The following is an 18,816-nucleotide window of genomic DNA, read 5'->3' on the forward strand; positions in this document are numbered from 1 at the left end:
CGGGCCTCCAGCAGTTACGGCGATGCTCCGAACCCTGTTCGACGGCAATGGACTTCGACGGCGTCGATGTCTGGGTGCTTCACTTCGTTCTCCTTGGCGGTCCCCATCTCCGGTCGACAGCCTTTCAAGGGTCTGACTTCCGGGTAGTTTTGGCGAAGGTTGGCGGTGCTCGATGGTCCCTCGGACCATGGCAAGAGGGCACATAGCCAGGTCCTCTCTCGGATCAGTCCTCGACAAACTCGACAGCTTTCGGATCGGGTCGAAGCAAATGCAGCAGAAGTTCTTCTTCTTCCAGCTGGGCATCAAGGATAAGCAGTTCCAGTTACTCTTCAAGTGTTGACTCAGGCTCTGAACAATTTCCAGTGATGAGCGGTCCCCAGATATACTATTCCGCCTCTCATCCACACTGCTGAGTCACACTCAGCAGCCAATCATACAGAAGGGCATTCAGGTAGTCAGTCAGCCAATTAGGCATACAGTGCTTTCAGGCCATACTCCTCCCTCTCAGACACTCACAACAAGGAATGCGTATTGGGACAAGTACCCAGCCATTCAACACTACACATGGCATTCATACCAGTTTTGGGCAGGGCTGTCTCAGTCTTTGTCTCTCATACCAGAAACCAGACACCCACAACAAGAAGTGCATATTGGTCACACACTCCATTCACCCAGGTCCCACACACAGGGTGTACCCACAACATACAGTCACTGGGAAGGCTCCAGCCAGTCTGGCCTGGACTTCCCAACAACACCATATATGGAACTTCCACCCAACAGCCAGTCAGGGGGAAGGGACAGAGCTAGGGCTTCCCAGGCCTTTGGGAAAACAAGGTAACTAGCAATAAAAAGCAGGAGGCCACAGGGGCCATCTTGTTTTCTATCAGGAATCAACTGATTCCAAAGGCAGGGCCTGGGTATCCCAAAATGGAGGATAATAAGAGCACCTGTCAAATTCGGCATTGGAGCTGCCACCAGCCCATACCCTGCTCTGTGGACCAGACACAGGTGCCCAAAAACATACATTAGTGACACAGGGTTGCACTCCCACTGTTCTGACTTGAGTGTCGTGTAGACCGTTGAGACCTCCATCCCCAAGTGACGCACAGGGGAACCAAAAGAAACCCGCTGTGCGACCTTTGGGGCCACAGGTGGGAGATGTTACTTCCCGGATCCACGGAACCTCTGGAACACCGATGCTGCTGCAAAAAAAACGAGGTTAAGTACCAGGCAAATACAATATAACACAAGAACCAAAGGATCTGAATAGTCTTACCTATCCGGTGTTTGGAAAACCCGGGAAACCTAGTAGGGAGGTTCGAAACTCAGATGAGAGGCGGTCCCCAGAACAAGAGGGAACGCAGACAAGCGTGGATACAGGATAAGCCACCTGTAGAGCTGAAGGCGTAACTTGAATTCCCAAAAGGGCAATGGCGTAGAAGCTCAACAAAGTACCAAAGGATGATCCGAAGACAGGTGGGGGTCGTGTCGAGATTCAGCAATAGGTAAGCAGTTCCAAGCAAAGGTACAAAAGGATAATCCGAGGGAGTCCAAGTGAGAGCTCCAAGATCAAGGTAAACCAGTGTTGTTATCAAACGTAGCGCCAAACAGGGTCTGAAGACAGCTGAGAAGCAATGAGTGCTCCGTGCATCAGGCTTTATATACTGTGCGCTTCGGGGTCATGTGACGTCCACCAAGGTCACCAACCGAGCCCGTAAATTGTACCTGGTATGGAACTTTCGGTTCTTTGGGTAAACCAACTCACATGAGTCTCGAACCCTGGAGGGAGTCGTGTGGGAACCCGAGGAAGGTGTTGTGGAGATGTTAGCAGTGTTCTGGTGTACAGAGAATCGTCTATCATAACCCCCCCCCAACGGCCCACGACCTCGTGGGCAGGACGGGTGATCCCTATGGAACCGGGCTACCAACCGAGGAGCGTTAAGATCCATGGCGGAAACCCAAGAACGCTCCTCCGGTCCATAACCCTTCCAATCCAACAAATACTGGAGCCTACCCCTAAACCAACGGGAACCCAAAATAGCTGACACTTCAAAAACATCAGGGGAGGCCATGGACACAGGGGCTGCTGGGGCCCGAAGGCGGGAAGAATCAGGACATGGCTTGAGGAGAGAGACATGAAAAACAGGATGGATTCGCCAAGAACTCGGGAGAACCAGACGAAAAGCCACTGGATTCACAACCTGAGAGATCACATACGGGCCAACAAAGCGAGGCAGAAGTTTCCGACAACCCACCAGGCGAAGGTGACGGGAAGACAACCACACCCTCGAACCCACCGCAAGGGGAGGAGCAGCCAAGCGCTTGCTGTCAACACGGGACTTCATAGAGGCCTTTGCTTCAGTAAGATGGACCAAAGTACTAGCATGAACAGCAGACAGATCCCTAAGACAGGCCGTGGCCGCAGGATTCAAAGAGACAGAGGCGTCAGGGACAGGCAAGACTTTGGGGTGTTGGCCATAGAGGGCGTAGAAAGGAGAAAGACCTGTAGCAGAGTGAGCCGCGTTATTGTATGCGAACTCGGCAAGCCGTAAAGCACTCAACCAGGAGGACTGCTGCTGCAGGATAAGACACCGAAGATACTGCTCCATAGATTGATTCGTCCTTTCAGTCTGCCCATCAGTCTCAGGGTGATAGGCCAAAGAATACCTGGTATCGATGCCAAGTAGTTTAGTCAAGGATCTCCAAAAACGAGAGGTGAACTGTGACCCACGATCGGAAACAATGACAGAAGGAAGCCCAAACAACATGAACACAGATTCAAAAAACAACTGAGCCAGGACTGGGGCCGAAGGGATCCCCTTACAAGGAACAAAACAAGCCATTTTTGTAAATGTGTCCACCACCACCCAGATGGTGTCAAAACCCCGTACCTTGGGGAGATCGGTCACGAAATCCATCGTCAGTGTATGCCAAGGTCTTGGGGGTACCAGAAGCGGAAGCAGCAGGCCAATTGGACAACCTCTTCGATGTTTGGCCTGAGCGCAAACAGAGCAAGAGTTGACATAGCATTTCACATCGCGCATTATAGAGGGCCACCAGCACCAGCGCTTTAGGAGATTCATAGTACGCTCCTGGCCGGGATGGGCATTAAAGGGGGCATCATGAGACCATTCAAGGGCCAGGTTACGGGTGTCAGGCGTGGGAAGGAACAGGCGATCGTGCACGAAAGGCAAACCATCACAATATACGGGATCCCAATCCCGCAGTTGGTCGGAATGATTGCTCGTCCATGCTCGCACAGAATCCAACAGTGACAGAGAGGGGGTGCAGAGACAAATCACATGACTCTTACCAAGAACAGTATCGGGGAAGGTTGGCAACTCAACTCCACCCGGAGAGCGTGACAAGGCGTCCGCTTTTCCATGAGTGATTCCAGGACGATGAGTAATGTGAAAATCAAAGGCGGAAAAGAAGAGATGCCACCGGACCTGTCTGCTATTGATGCACTTTAAGGAGGCCAGATCCTGTAGATTCCGATGATCGGAGTAGACAGTGATTGGATGCTTAGCCCCCAGGAGGTGATGGCGCCAGACACGAAATGCGTCCATGACAGCCAGAAGTTCCTTCTCCGTAACAGTATAATGGGTCTCAGTATTGGAAAACTTGCGGGAGTGGTATGCCACCGGGTGCAACTTGCCTGTCGTAGGACATGTCTGAGACATGTCTGAGACAACACCGCACCGAGGGCAAAAGAAGAGGCATCCGCCTCGACTATGAATAGAAGATCGGGATTGGGGTGCTGGAGAATTGGTGCGGTGGTGAAAGCGGTTTTCAAAGCCTCAAAAGATTCCTGATGTTCCTTTTGCCACCGATAGGGTACTTGAGGGCTGGTCAGAGCCGTAAGTGGGGCCACAATTGTGGAAAAGGACGAAATAAAGCACCTGTAAAAATTGGCGAAGCCCAAAAAGGCCTGCAAGGCCTTGAGTGTCTGTGGAACTGGCCAATCTAGGACTGCCTTAACCTTGGATTCGTTCATGGATAGAGCCCCAGGGGTAATGTGGAAGCCCAGAAACTCAACAGACGTTTTATGGAATTGACATTTCTCGGGTTTGGCAAATAGGGAATGTTCCCTCAGACGGGATAAGACCTTCCGAACATGCCATCAACATGCCATTTCATGGTCTTCAAGATTCCGTGAAAAGATCAAGATGTCGTCCAAATAAACAACCATGTATACGTCCAGAATGTCCCTGAATATGTCATTCATAAAACGCTGGAATGTTGCCGGGGCGTTGCATAGACCGAAGGGCATGACTAGATATTCATACAAGCCGTAACGGGTGCAAAAGGCAGTTTTACAATCATCGCCCTCGCGAACGCGCACTAGATTGTATGCGCCGCGAAGATCCAGCTTGGTGAAAACGGAGGCATGGGATAAGTCGTCCAGAAGAGGGGTGATCAAAGGAATTGGATACCTATCCTTTTTCGTGATGGAGTTAAGCCGCCGGTAATCCACACAGGGACGTAAGTCCCCCTCTTTCTTAGGTACAAAGAAAATGGGACTTGCAGCTGGTGAAGTAGAGGGGCGGATGTGTCGTAGTCGTAGGGCGTTCTGTACATACTGTTTCAAAGCTTGTTCTTCCGAGGGGGACAGAGAATAAATCCTGCCCAAAGGAATGGTAGAATCCGGGATTAGTTCAATCGGACAGTCATATGGTCGGTGTGGAGGAAACACCTCGGAAGAACCGCGATCGAAAACTGACTCGAATGCTTTGTACTCAGAAGGAATCCCGGTAACTACCCCTCCGATGGTGTGGGAATTCACAACCTCTGATCCACCATCATTCAATGTGAGTTGAGCAAGAGCTCCCAAGGCCCGTGAAGGAGTATTTGTTTCTTGATGGGTTGGGAGACAATAGTTCTGACAGATATCCGACTCAAAGAGCATTGTGCCTGTTTGCCAATTAATCAGAGGATTGTGTTCACGCAACCATGGTATTCCTAATATGATACCGAATTGAGGTGTGGTGATCAAGTCAAAACTTAGCGTCTCTGTGTGAATGTCTTGTATGGTCAATAATAGAGGAGCAGTTTGGTGTCTAACGGGACCACAGACTAGCGCAGTGCCATCTACGTCCTGAACCGGTTCAGGTCGGGTTTTTACCACTAAAGGTAGATTGAGAGAATGGGCTAAAGCAATGTCTATGTAGTTCCCAGTGGCACCAGAGTCAATGATGATTGTGACTGCATGAGAGATACCCGTAGAGGGACAAAGAGTGGCCTGTACACAGATGGGCTGGACACGAGCAAAAGCAAGAGTGGTACCCGGAGATGAGGACTGGAAACTCGACCTGGTCTCCGGATCTAAGGTCGAGCTTTCTGAAAAACCTGGGACTTTTTGGGACGTCGAGGGCATTCCTTAACATAATGTCCTGTGGTGCCACAATAAAAGCATGCATTATCCACCCTCCTTCGTTCTCTCTCAGATGTCGTGATAGGGCTATGCAAACCTCCCACTTGCATAGGTTCCTCAGTGCTGGAAGCAGGGGTACTGACCACTGTAGGATGAGAAAGACCCAACTCAGCTCTGCGCTCTGATCGCCGTGCATCTACCTGCAGGGCAAGATCCACTAGTTCCTGATACTGAGTGGGCATGGACGGAATCACTGCTAAGGCATCTTTCATTGAGTTATTCAACCCCCTATAGAATATGACCGCCCGCTTGCTTTCTGGCCATGATGTCTCGGTGACCAATTGGTTGAAACGGGTGATGTAATCTATCAAGGTCCCTCTACCCTGGGTTAGCTCTAACAACTCCAGATCCCTAGACTGTGCCTTGTGTCGGGTGTCGAAGACTCGAGACATCTCTAAAACTAACAAATCAAAATCATAGAGAACCGGGCTATTGTTCTCCAGTAAAGGATTAGCCCAAGCGGCAGCTGTTCCGGCCAGGTGGGAAAGGGCAAAGGCCGCTTTAGCAGTGGAATTAGGAAAGGCCAGAGGTCTACACAGGAAGTGTAACTTGCACTGATTGATGAAGGTCCTGAACTTCTTGGGGTCGCCTTGATAACGTTCAGGAGCGGCCAAAGGAGAAGGGGTTGGGAGGACCACCGGAGTTGGAGCTGGGGTACTTGCCAACGGAGGAGGTGCGGTTGAAGTGGCAGCATCCCCGAATTCAGAGTCTGCAGCAAGGGAATGCTGGACACTCTGTATGGAATCTAGCCTTTGGTGAATCACTGTGTTAGCGGCGGCCATATCTGCCCTTAATACTGTAATTGCCTGAACTAAAGCAGCTATGGGTTCTTCCGTGGACCCCTGCATTGTCTAACACAACTATATGGCTTCTCAGTCTGTTCTGACTTGAGTGTCGTGTAGACCGTTGAGACCTCCGTCCCCAAGTGACGCACAGGGGAACCAAAAGAAACCCGCTGTGCGACCTTTGGGGCCACAGGTGGGAGATGTTACTTCACGGATCCACAGAACCTCTGGAACACCGATGCTGCTGCAAAAAGAATGAGGTTAAGTACCAGGCAAATACAATATAACACAAGAACCAAAGGATCTGAATAGTCTTACCTATCCGGTGTTTGGAAAACCCAGGAAACCTAGTAGGGAGGTTCGAGACTCAGAGGAGAGGCGGTCCCCAGAACAAGAGGGAACGCAGACAAGCGTGTATACAGATTAAGCCACCTCTAGAGCTGAAGGCGTAACTTGAATTCCCAAAAGGGCAATGGCGTAGAAGTTCAACAAAGTACTAAAGGATGATCCGAAGACAGGTGGGGGTCGTGTCGAGATTCAGCAATAGGTAAGCAGTTCCAAGCAAAGGTACAAAAGGATAATCCGAGGGACTCCAAGTGAGAGTTCCAAGATCAAGGTAAACCAGTAGTGTTATCAAACGTAGCGCCAAACAGGGTCTGAAGACAGCTGAGAAGCGATGAGTGCTCCGTGCATCAGGCTTTATATACTGTGCGCTTCGGGGTCATGTGACGTCCACCAAGGTCACATGGGAAACCCCGCTTTGAATCACGTGAGCAAATGAACGATCGACGCGGAGGTGTTCCACCACCCCTTCTGCTGTATGTTCTCCATGGCAACTGCCAATGCAGGAAGGGCTGCAACCAAGCCCGTAAATTGTATCTGGTATGGAACTTTCGGTCCTTTGGGTAAACCAACTCACATGAGTCTCGAACCCTGGGGAACCCGAGGAAGGTGTTGTGGAGATGTTAGCAGTGTTCTGGTGTGCAGAGGATCGTCTAACACCCACCCATATGTGCCATAAGGGTATTGCATGGGTATGTACACCAAACCAAAAACAGGAAGAGCTGCACTGCCAGGAGTCCCACCTGGACTCCTGGGCAGAAAACAATACAGAAAACAAATGAAAAAGGTCTACAGGAAAAGGACAGGGAGGCCCTGTCCCTCCATTGCATTTCCAGCACCACAATCCCTTTCAGCCCTTCATCCTGTCTCCATACAGACAACAGGGTCCCGAGTATGGGGTGCTCTCATATCCTCCTGAGTAATTTTGTTCTAGGTACCCATAACCATTCCCCAACATTGGAGGGATGGAGATGGTGGTTGTCCAAGCCCACCCACTGTAAATCTGCACGTTGTCTAAGGTGCGCAATCAAAATTCTCAGTTGAGTGGCCCTGTAGTTCAGCTGTATAGCCGGAGTGAAGTAGTTCTCTGGGGTCTCTGGGCTTTTTATTCTTTCATACAAAGTAATTACTAGGCAGTTGAATGGGAAGCATTTGAAATAAGTAGAGTATTTTTGGCAGGATCACATCTTGGTGGCGTTCAACCGACCCATCCATGAAATCGTGAGTTTAGACCATCTCTCAATGTTCTATTTTCTCACCGACATCAGAGGGGGGAAGTTTAGCTCATATAGGTCTGTCAGCTCTCTGGTGACATTAATACCCAGGTATCACAGTGTGTTTAGGCTAATTTTCATACCCATAGGTGTAAAACGTTCCACCTCAGCATCCCTCCTTTTGTCTATTGGGAGAATGACCGATTTCCCAGTATTTATTTTGAGTCCAGCTTGACGGACATATGTTTCTATTATCTCTATTGCTGCTGGGATGGACTGAAGCGGGTTTGTTACGTGTAGGCGAATGTCATCAGCGTATAGGCCCAATTTATTTTCTTGTTCCCCAACTGTAATTCTCTCCACCCTTCTATCCTGTCTGAGCTTCTGGGCAAGCCGTTCTAGTGAAAGCACAAAGAGTATCGCAGACAACTGGCAGCCCTGTCGTGTTCCTCTTTTCAATTCAAACCACCTGGAATAGCCTCTATTGACTGCTACAGAGGTTATCAGGGATGAGTTTATTGCTTTAATACCTTGGTGGAGCCTTGATCCCAGGCCTATTCCCATGAAAGCCCTGTCCAGAAAGTCCCAAGCCACCCTGTCAAATGCCTTCTCGGCATCTATCGAAAGGAGTGTAGGGTCTCCTATTGCCTTCTGCACTTCGTTTATCAGGTGGAGCGTCTTTCTCATTGTGTCTGCCCCTTGTTGTCCTGTTACAAAGCCGACTTGGTCAGGATGTATCAGTCTCAGTAGGTGTAGCTCCAATCTGGCCGCTGTGACTCTAGCATATTTTAGCATCGATATTGAGGAGTGATATGGGGCGATATGAGCCACAATTTCTAAGGTCCCTACCCTCTTTCGGTATTACTGTAATGAGGTCCTGTGCGAACGATGGGGGCGCCTTTTCTGTTTCCAGGACATCGTTAAAAAGGGTCACTAGGAAGGGGGTGAGGAGCTTGGAAAATGTTTTGAAGAGTCCTGGGGTGAAGCTGTCATCCCCCAGAGCCCTCCCTATCTTAAGACATTTGATGGCATTCTGTATGTCATCGCCTGTGATAGGTGTCTCAAGAGCCTCTGCTTCTACTTTGGATAGTGAGGGGAGGCATAACTCCTTGAGGTAGTTGTCGATGATCTCTGTGGAGTGAGATGGGTCCATAGTATATACATTTTTGTAGAAGGGTGAAAATGCCTCTTGATTCCCTTCTGCAGTGGTTTTCATTGTGTTTGAATGGGTAAGGTCTGCCCTCTCTATTTTATTGACCCACCTCTACGATCCCTGTTTGCGCTGTCAGGCTGCCAGGATGGCATCAGCCTAATCCCCCTTTTCATTGAATTACTGTTTCAAAAATTGCTGGTTATGAGCTATTTTCCCCATTTTGAGCGCCTTCAGCGCTTTCCTAAGCTCTTAGGGATTTAGCTAAACGTCTCTTTAACAAAGTTTTTTCACTGAATTTCAGAGGTTTTAGTAACACAACTTAACCATAACGTCCCTTTAACAAAGTTTTTTCATTGAATAATATTATAGTTAGTATTATTTGTGTTGAAATTTTAAATTAACGATGGAGGAGACTGAATTGTTTTGAATTGCATTTGTTTCTTCGATTTGCTGACCCATGCTATGAACTTGATATAGGTCTTAAACTCTACGACCAGTAGTTGGATTTAGACTATAGTGGGAATTGGTTTAGTATTTTAATACCCACCTTCTCATGCTTACTTGGATTTTGCTAACCATTGTGATATATTTGGAGTGCACTGTGTAACTGTTTTAACTGTAATGACATGACATTATTTATGTATTTTTAAAATCATGTGTGTTTTTTAAAATCATTATAATTGAAATTTTGTAAAAGTTTAATAACTAATTACAAATAAATATAAATGAATACAATAAATAAATAAGTATAATTTTGGGACAATGCCATAGAAACTGCCAATAAAGCTATTTCAATGAAGATAATGATTGATGTGAATGCAGATCATACACCAAGGACTGAACATACCACCCATGATAACATATGGAAAGGTCTCCTGGGACCCCAGGAACAAGGTTCTACTACATTTGTGATGTCATCTTTGATGTCCTGGGTGTTAGTGTTAGGAGTGCACAGTGGCGCGAGTTATGGTTGCTTATGTTACCATAACTGCCGAATTTCAGGGGGTTTTCGGTTTTACTTTGAACCATAACGTCCCTTTAACAAAGTTTTTTCACTGAATTTCATTGGTTTTTAGTAGCGCAACTTAACCATAACGTCCCTTTAGCAAAGTTTTTTTACTGAATTTCATAGGTTTTTAGTAGCGCAACTTAACCATAACGTCCATTTAACAAAGTTTTTTCACTGAATTTCATAGGTTTTTAGTAGCACAACTTAACCATAATATCCCTGACTTCATATACATGCAACATAGAACATACTAACCCCCTCGTAGTGATTTTCATGTCCGCAGACTACCGCCATGTCCGCGGACATATCGAAAATCTGAGCGTGGTGAATGTGAATTTAAATAGTGTGCCCCATTTCCCCTTTGAAGTTGGCTCTGAAAAGAGACTTTTTTTTTTTACAGATGCTTGGCAGACACCTGTTATTTTGTATTTTTTTTCTTGTTTTTTTTTCTTACTTTAATCCTAAAATCTTCACATAACCTTCTCCAAAGCAACCCTTACATTCCAAAATAGAAAGGCATTTCCCGTAAAAGATAAAGAAATGCCATCTTCTTTAAAATTAACAGCATTACTGGCATCAATATTCTCATTATTACAGAAGAACATACCAGCTCTAAGCATGAAGGCACATATGCCTCGGTTGATGACACACCTAGCAATGTTTTGCTGAGGACAAAAAACAGAACTATTATCCCATATTGCCCTAGGTAGTAATCCAGAAAAAATTACTTTCGCATTTGGAAGGATCTTCATTACGGCTTGAACCAAGCGTTCCAAATCAGCCAACAAAGTAGGGGCACTGACGTTGCCCAAATGGAAAGCACCATAGTGCAAAACTACCACATGCGGACTGTTCATCGTGGCCATATCCTCACAAACTTGTACAATTCCCTGTACATTGCAATCAGGCACAGTGCTCCACACCACCTCCACTCCTTTCACATCAAAGTTCTTTGCAACATGCCTGCATTGAGCGTACTCTTGTAAACCATGCACAAACATATCTCCAAGCACCAACACCCTGACTTTCTCCACTTCTGCCATCTTCACTACACACAGGCCCTGATTCCAACCCAGGTGGTAAGTTCCCTACTTTACCACCATGGTGTAAACTCCATTTACACCATGGTGGATGGTGGATTTACCGCCCCATTCCAAGGTGAGTGGGGCGGTAAATCCCCAATCCCTATTTACCCTTCCCCATTCCCATTTTTGCCCCATAGGGCATAATGGGATTGGGGAAGGCGCTAATTACGGCACCGTAAATTACGGTGCCATAATTAGCGCCAAGGACGCTTAGCGCCTTGGTACTTAACGCCTGCTAAAAGCAGGCGTTAAGGTGGAAATCAGGCATTAAGGGCTAACGGCGGCGACGGCGCCGTTAAACCCTTAACGCCTGGGTTGGAATGAGGGCCACAGTCTCTTTCAACACAAATCCACAACCTCGACATCTGATTGGCTGATCCGTACAGTCTTCTTACATGTAGGATTTCCTGGAACAACCTGGATGTAGCACGCCCTGTCCACGAACAGCCGCGGTGTCCGCGGACGGCGTCCACTTTACTCTCTGTGCCATTCCCTCATTGCATACAGCTAAGCAATCACACAATATGAATAACGTCCTCAGAACACCCCCATTTTGTGAATTTTCGAACATTTCAGGACAATTATCATTTCATTATTCAACAAATTAACATTACAAATATTATACTTTCATCTTGTACTCTGCACCCAATGCTATGTTTCTCCATTAGTAGCTCAGTATACTAGATAGAATCCCATAATACAATGCTATTTATATCAATGCATCGTTCAAAGCACTAATAACGGTATGATATTTATTGCAATATCTTTGACACTTTTTTCGCAACATTATAATAAAAATCCCTAGTACACAAATTCCATGAAAAGTACATACACATGTGATGTCATCAGTGATTTCATCAATGACATTTGCAATGTCATCTTTGATGTCCTGGGTGTTAGTCTTAGCAGTGCACGGTGGTGGCGCGAGTTATTTTTCATAGTTTACCATAACTTGTGATTTTCAGGGGTCTTTCGGCTGTACTTAGAACCATAACGTCCCTTAAACAAACTTTTTTTAATATCACGCAAACAATATACAAACATGGCGTGCAAAAACCAACTTCTCACAGATGGCTTTACACAGAATGTTGCAAAGTAAGAATTTATGCTCGTTCACAGTGAAGGCCAGCTGCTTCCATTTTTTTCTCAGGCCCCGGAGAGGCTCACGAAGCGGACTATAAGGTTGTATTGTGTTTTGACCTTGCCAGATAGAGATTGTGATGAAAGACGTCTATTGAAGGAGTGTTGCTAAAACGTAACAGAAGATAAGGATGAAATTTCTGAAACAAAACCACTTTTATATATTATATAACTATGCAAAAGATCGTTCGCACACGCAGAGTCGTATTTTGGGACTGCACTACTCGTAGACAATGGAAATTGCAATTGTACTGTAAGTAACCCTTTAGATTATTTTATACCAAGTATAATTACAATAGCGTAGCATTAAAGACCGCTCAAGTTGAACTTGTTCGTTGAAAGTGGCATAATGTTTTCTACCGCGCACTATCACCGCCGAATTGATCCCCTGTCGTTTAGAGGGCTCTGAAAAAGGCAGACGACACAGGGTGGGTTAATAGAAATAATTTAACCGGTCTATAAGCGGTCAAGCGCTCTACTCGCTGTGCCACTTCACTGTAGTCTGTCAAGTGGCACAGCAAGTACAACGCTCGCTTTGACATCCGTGCACACCTTGCTAACGCAAATTCGAATCCCGGCAAGGCCAAACTCAGCCTTTCATCCTTCCGTGGTCGACAAATGAGCACCACACACCGTGGTCAATAATAAGCACCGCTTAGATACCTCACGGTTCTTAGCGCTATATGAATGGGAAAATATTATTAACATACTCCGTTGCACTATCTTTGATAGCAAATAGTTTCACACCCTAATAAATAAAATGAAGATCGGCTGGTGAGACAAATTTATGTTTTTTAAAACAGGTATGTGGCCCCATTTTGCCTATGTCACGATTTACAGACTCCAGCGGATGGGGTCTTCAACTGCCAGGTGCAGGTCCAAATATGCACCTTCATGACCCTCACCATTTTATGGGACAATCGGCAAGGACCTATATGCCCTTACGCAGTACTAGCGGCTACAAACAACATACCAACCAATAGGGTGGTCTAATGGCTCGTTGTTGGAGCAACCTACCGATTATCAGAGCGACCATTTACTGCTTTTATCATAAACCAACAGCCTATCTACCGCAAACGAACAACGCGTGGCTCAAAATAAACTTTTGCTGATCGACAGCAGAAACAATAGCAAATCGCTGAATATTCACTAAACATTTCATGTGAAATAAATGTACTTTACCAAATGTACAATCCTGCTGTTTACTTTTAAACCACAGTTTCATATTCAAATTGTGGCGCACTGAGTTGTAAGCTGATCTAACACCCTCTGTACCGCAAAGGAACATCGCGTGCCTTAACATGAACTTTTGCGGATCGACAACAAAGACAAATGCAAATTGCTGAATATTCTCTAAACATTTGATGTCAAATAAATGTACCTTACAAAATTTCCAATCTTGCTATTTGCTTTTAAATCACTGTTTCATATTCCGAATTGTGGCGCGCTGTGTTGTGACATAATATGTGTTGACTTCCGGGTTCTGTGTAAATTCACTTAGGACTGCAGAGGACTGGGCACGTTTGTTGACGCACCCTGTAGCATCACGGAGAGAGGCGGGGAATGTGAATGCTTTGATAATATCAGGCTTAGGGGCGGGAGATATGATTTAGTGTCGCAAAAGCAAGTCAGCCAGGTCAATAGCGCCAGTCATAGGATTATCACATAATGTCGGCGCACACCAGCCGGATTTATAATTTCTTTAGTGGACAAAAAGTCGGTTGACACCCATAGGAAATTGTACTATTAGCGGACAAAAGGAGTGGTCTTAAAACACTTTCACCCTGACAACGAACAATACAAACAACGTTCTCAGAACACCCCCATTTTGTGTAATTGCAACCATTTCGGGACACCGCGAGTGTTCTTAGAACACATTCAGATTACACTACGGACAGCGTCCTGAGGACACCCCCCCAGTTTGTGTATTTATGAACAATTAAGTACACCGCGAGTGTTCATAGCTCATTTTTACCTTCCTTGCGAACAAAAATGACACATACTCCGTCCTCTAAACACCCCACCATTTAGTTTATTTACAAAATGTCAGAACAGCCGTTTTCTCCGCGGACAAATTGAACGCAACAAAAATGTCTAGCACATTAAAAAAAAAACATTGAACCTATCTCATACTCCCCCACCCTCCCCAAACACTCTTACACACCAACACACGGCACTAAATGCAATTTTTTATCCACGTTTCACCGCCCTGTACGCGGTCGACGGCGAATACAAGATGGCGGGTGCTACAGAAAATCTGACGCGCTCCACGCCCCTCGCCGTCCAATCAGTGAACACGTCGCATATCCGTGGACATGACGCAAGGCCATGGGCCAATTGGGGTGCTGTCCGCGGAGCGAACAGGGAAGTCCGTCCGCGAAGCGAACACAGATATCACTAATTTTTTTGCCTTACGTTTTGGTCATTTTATAAAAAACTACTGGACGGATTTACACCAAATTTGCAAAAGCACGCTTTCGGGACCAAGCCCCCGCTCCTGCCGCAAATTTGGTGTAAATCCGTCCAGCGGTTTGGCCTGTGGCCGTGCGCAAAGTTTTTTCCCATTCAGGGAAAAAAAACGTTTTGGGACCCCCCTATAACTTTACCCCCTCTGGACGAATCCTCACCATTGCAAAAAAATTCAGAGTGACCCTTATACCTTTATTGCAAAGTTTGGTGAGGATCCGTCCAGGGAGAGCGAAGTTATAAGCCGCCCAAAAAGTGCTCTTGCTATGGAAACAGCAACTTAACCATAACTACATGGCCACTACTGATGCCATGTAATATATATATATATGCATATATATATATATATATATATATATATATATACAGAAACGCAAGGTAGATGAGATATATAGAAGCATATCATAACATGGCTAGAGCGGCCATGATGGAGGACGCCAGACTCATATTAAAACCAAAAAAGCTGACTCGGATACAGACCAGACCAGAGCTGTAGATTAAGGAGACACTGGATAAACAGCTTTGTGTGAGGAATAAAGAGGAGTCTATTGGCCTGGGATCAAGGATGTTACTTCAAGGAATAAATGCAAGGCACAAGTGGAATCAAAAGGATAAGCAATGTATGTAAGAAATATTTCTCTTAGATTATGTAAAGGAGAAAACATTAGCAAGAGCCACGTTTTAGACATTTAAAGATGCAGAGAACCTATGTAAGATGGTGTGAGCATGTCTGCAAGGGCCAAGAGGGGTAATGACACCACGCTCAATTGAATAACATGGCAGTAAATAGAAGGTTGAGATGGACAAATGTGTGTTCTCCTCACACATGATACAGAAGTTGATAACAAGGGCTATTCATTAATCCCAAACAAAGATAATGATATGCCTACACTCCCTTGAATGTCCTAGAACAGAGAACAGGTTTAGAGGTCAACTACAAAGGAGAAGACTTGGCTTGGGGCCTGCCCAATGAGAGACAATGGACTGATTGGGAAAGTAATAGTTTCATGTTGCTTGCAGTATCTGGGTTTCGTTTTGCTTACGTTCTGCTAACAAGCCAAAAGTCCAAGGTTGGGAAAGCGTGGCAACCAATCAGAGGGTCTAAGTAGCAACATGATATACAATTTTGCAAAGACCAACAAGCTGCCATTTTCCCACTATAATTAGTATTATATGTATTTAGAGGTGGTTTAAGGTGTGCTCAAGGTAAGGGACAGCCAATGAAGTTCTTAAAACGTATACATACATATATTCCCTTAACCAATCCCTTCCTTTAATAGGTTTTAGTTTGCCAGGTAGGATGAGATGTCATATCGAGGTATAAAACCTTTGTATAATCACACTTGGGTGTGAGTGGATGAATTACTCGCTGTTATTCACCAAATTGCCCTACTTTATTTTTATGCTAATAATAAAGTAGTCATTTGCCATATTCCTTGAGTCTGCCTGGTTATTTGGGTCCAAGATCATTATTGGTAATTCCATATAGCACACAAGACGCTTCAAAGTGCTAGAGCACATATGTGCATTTGATTGTGGTTTGTTAAGGATTTCAATGAGGCGACACGCACACCTTGGTCTCGGCCTAGTATGTAGCACCTAACTGAAGTGCTTTCCTCCTTATTTATGTGGATTCAATTTTGGGATGATGCACCACTAATATCAAACCCCCTTTTCAAATACCCCGAGTCACAATGGACCATGAACCAGGCTTGTTGGTCAAATGCAATAGTTATTTATTAATTTAAAATTCAAAAGATATCACACACTTTTAATATTGGGCAGCAATCACCAATGGGGTGATGGTTCCAATGAGAATGTGAGCAATGCACTGGGTTTGACGCTTTAGTGGAGTATATACAAAGCACAGCAGGAAAGGAGCACTTTTGATTTAGGACAGATGGCACTGAAGTTAGAATTTCCCCCTGCAATGTTTCCTCAACCTACCAATGATCAATTCCGAGTGGATACAAAGAGGCAGCAGGTACTTAGGAACACGAAACTGAAAACGGAATCTAAATCTGACTTTCGCTCCCCAAATAAGAGCGAAAACAGATTTTAAACCCCTTACCATGTGGTGAAATGGCACTCGGAAATGGATAACTCAATAATGAATGTGTGTTAAAAACCTTGAAGCAACTACGATTCCTTACTAAAGCAACAATGCAGAGATATCAACCATAACAAAGAATGGATTACCGAAAGCATTCAGTTCAGAAATAAGTGAAAAGTTTAGAGCAGCTTGCAGTCAAATAACCCAAACGGCTTTTAATAAAAACGGGTGAAATACACTAATTTGAGTGCAATCTTTATGGTGGGGTGTAGCTATAGACCACAGGTACACTATGGAAGTGAAATTAGGTCTCTCTAGCTGGTAAAATGAAAGAGTTATGCAATATAGAAGGAGGTGTGTTTTGAGTAAAATGAAGGGTGAAATTGAAAAGGAATCTGTTTGTGAGAAGAACAGTTTCACTTTAAACTAGATTTAAGGACTAAGAAAAGAGGAAAGCCACCCGTGAATTCTCTTGGTTACGCTGCAGATCTAACCCTTCACGCAGTATACCCCTTTTCTTTAAGGAAAATTACTTTATTTAATCAAAATATTGCTAATGACATATGGGCTAGGCGAGACAGAAATGAAGAGAAAAGTAGCACTGATGCTTGGAAATTAATGACTAAATGCGCATAGAATTCTGACAGTGGGACAAGTTATCAGGATAAGGATAGGATGATTTATAGAGTGGGATGAGGACAATGCAAGACAAGGTATACTAGGGATTTCTATGGGGCGATGAAATACTCACAATCCACTTTTTAGTTTTGGTCTTTTTGGACAGTCAATCGGGTCTGGTCACTACACGACTGGGCACCTGGCAAACAGCTGTGTGGTTCTGGTCGCCGGCTGGCAAGGACTGGATGGGCAATTCTGGTCACTGGATACTACAGGTCATCAGGATAGCAGGAGGGCATGCAGCGAGTGGCAGCAAGCCAGGCGGATCGGGATGCAAAAGGTACCACTGCTTTCCCCTTCTTAATGGGAGATTTAGGGCTCATTACAGGGACGGCGGTGGACCAAGGTGCTATTAGCACCTTGGTCCATGCTGGTAAAATAGCGGCACCGCCTTGGTGGAAAGGGGAATTACCGCCCCATTCCAAGGTTGGTGGGGCGGTAATTCCCCCTTCCCCATTCCCATTTTTGCCCCATAGGGCATAATGGGAATGGGGAAGGTGCTCATTACGGCACCGCTAATTGCGGTATCGTAATTAGCTCCCTGGTCCCTTTGTGGGTTGGTTTTTAATGCCTGCAAAAAGCAGCCATTAAATTCTCCAACCCGCAAAGGGACCTCGTAGTAAGGCGGTAAGGGTTTACCGGTAAATAACGGTACCGGTAAACCCTTACCGCCTACCGTGTAATGAGGCCTTTAGTGTTTAAAAAAAAACAACAAATTGAAGGCTTGCTGGGAATGGGATCAGCACTACTTGGGTTCTGCAGTGGGCCCAGGAGTGGGATCAGCAACGCTTGGCCTTGTAGTTGGAGCCTGTATCTGGAAGATGACTGGTACAGGAACGCAGTGCAGGGAATCAGGAAGAGTGTGTGTGTCCCTAGAATCTTGTCAGGGACCCTTAGTTATGGTGCATAATGACATCATCGAAGTAGAGGCTGGGCAGGGTTAACTAAGCACACCTCTAAACTACTTGGATTGGACAGGGGTGCTAATCTCCGCCTTGCTCTCAACTGTTTGGATTTCAAAGGGAATTATGTCAGATTTATAAGGTGAGTTTTACAATGTCCAAAAACTCCCACATTTACTTTACTGAAAATCTGATTTTGAAAAAACATGCATTTATCCAATTGCAATCTCTTAGCAAATAATACCCACAGGTTACATATTATGTGCAGCATATATCAGTCCAATCCTCCATTCTGCGGGACCTTGTTTCGCCCTTCTCATACATTTTGGTAATTTTGAACATGAAAGTTTTGGCCTAAAATTCCATACCTTTATACACAGATGCGAATTATCCCAAGGAATGTATTTACAAAAATGTATGTTTGCAACATTGATAGTTTTTGATTCATCCTCAATACTTTGCCCTTTCTGTCCCCAATGTGTCAACGACTTCTCTCGTGACTCAAAAGAAAGCAAAAAATGATCACTTTTAAACTGCAACATTTTTACAATGTTT

This window comes from Ambystoma mexicanum, chromosome 13 (genome assembly GCF_040938575.1).
Source record: "Ambystoma mexicanum isolate Mex_15411 chromosome 13, UKY_AmexF1_1, whole genome shotgun sequence".
Classification (NCBI taxonomy): Eukaryota; Metazoa; Chordata; class Amphibia; order Caudata; family Ambystomatidae; genus Ambystoma; species Ambystoma mexicanum.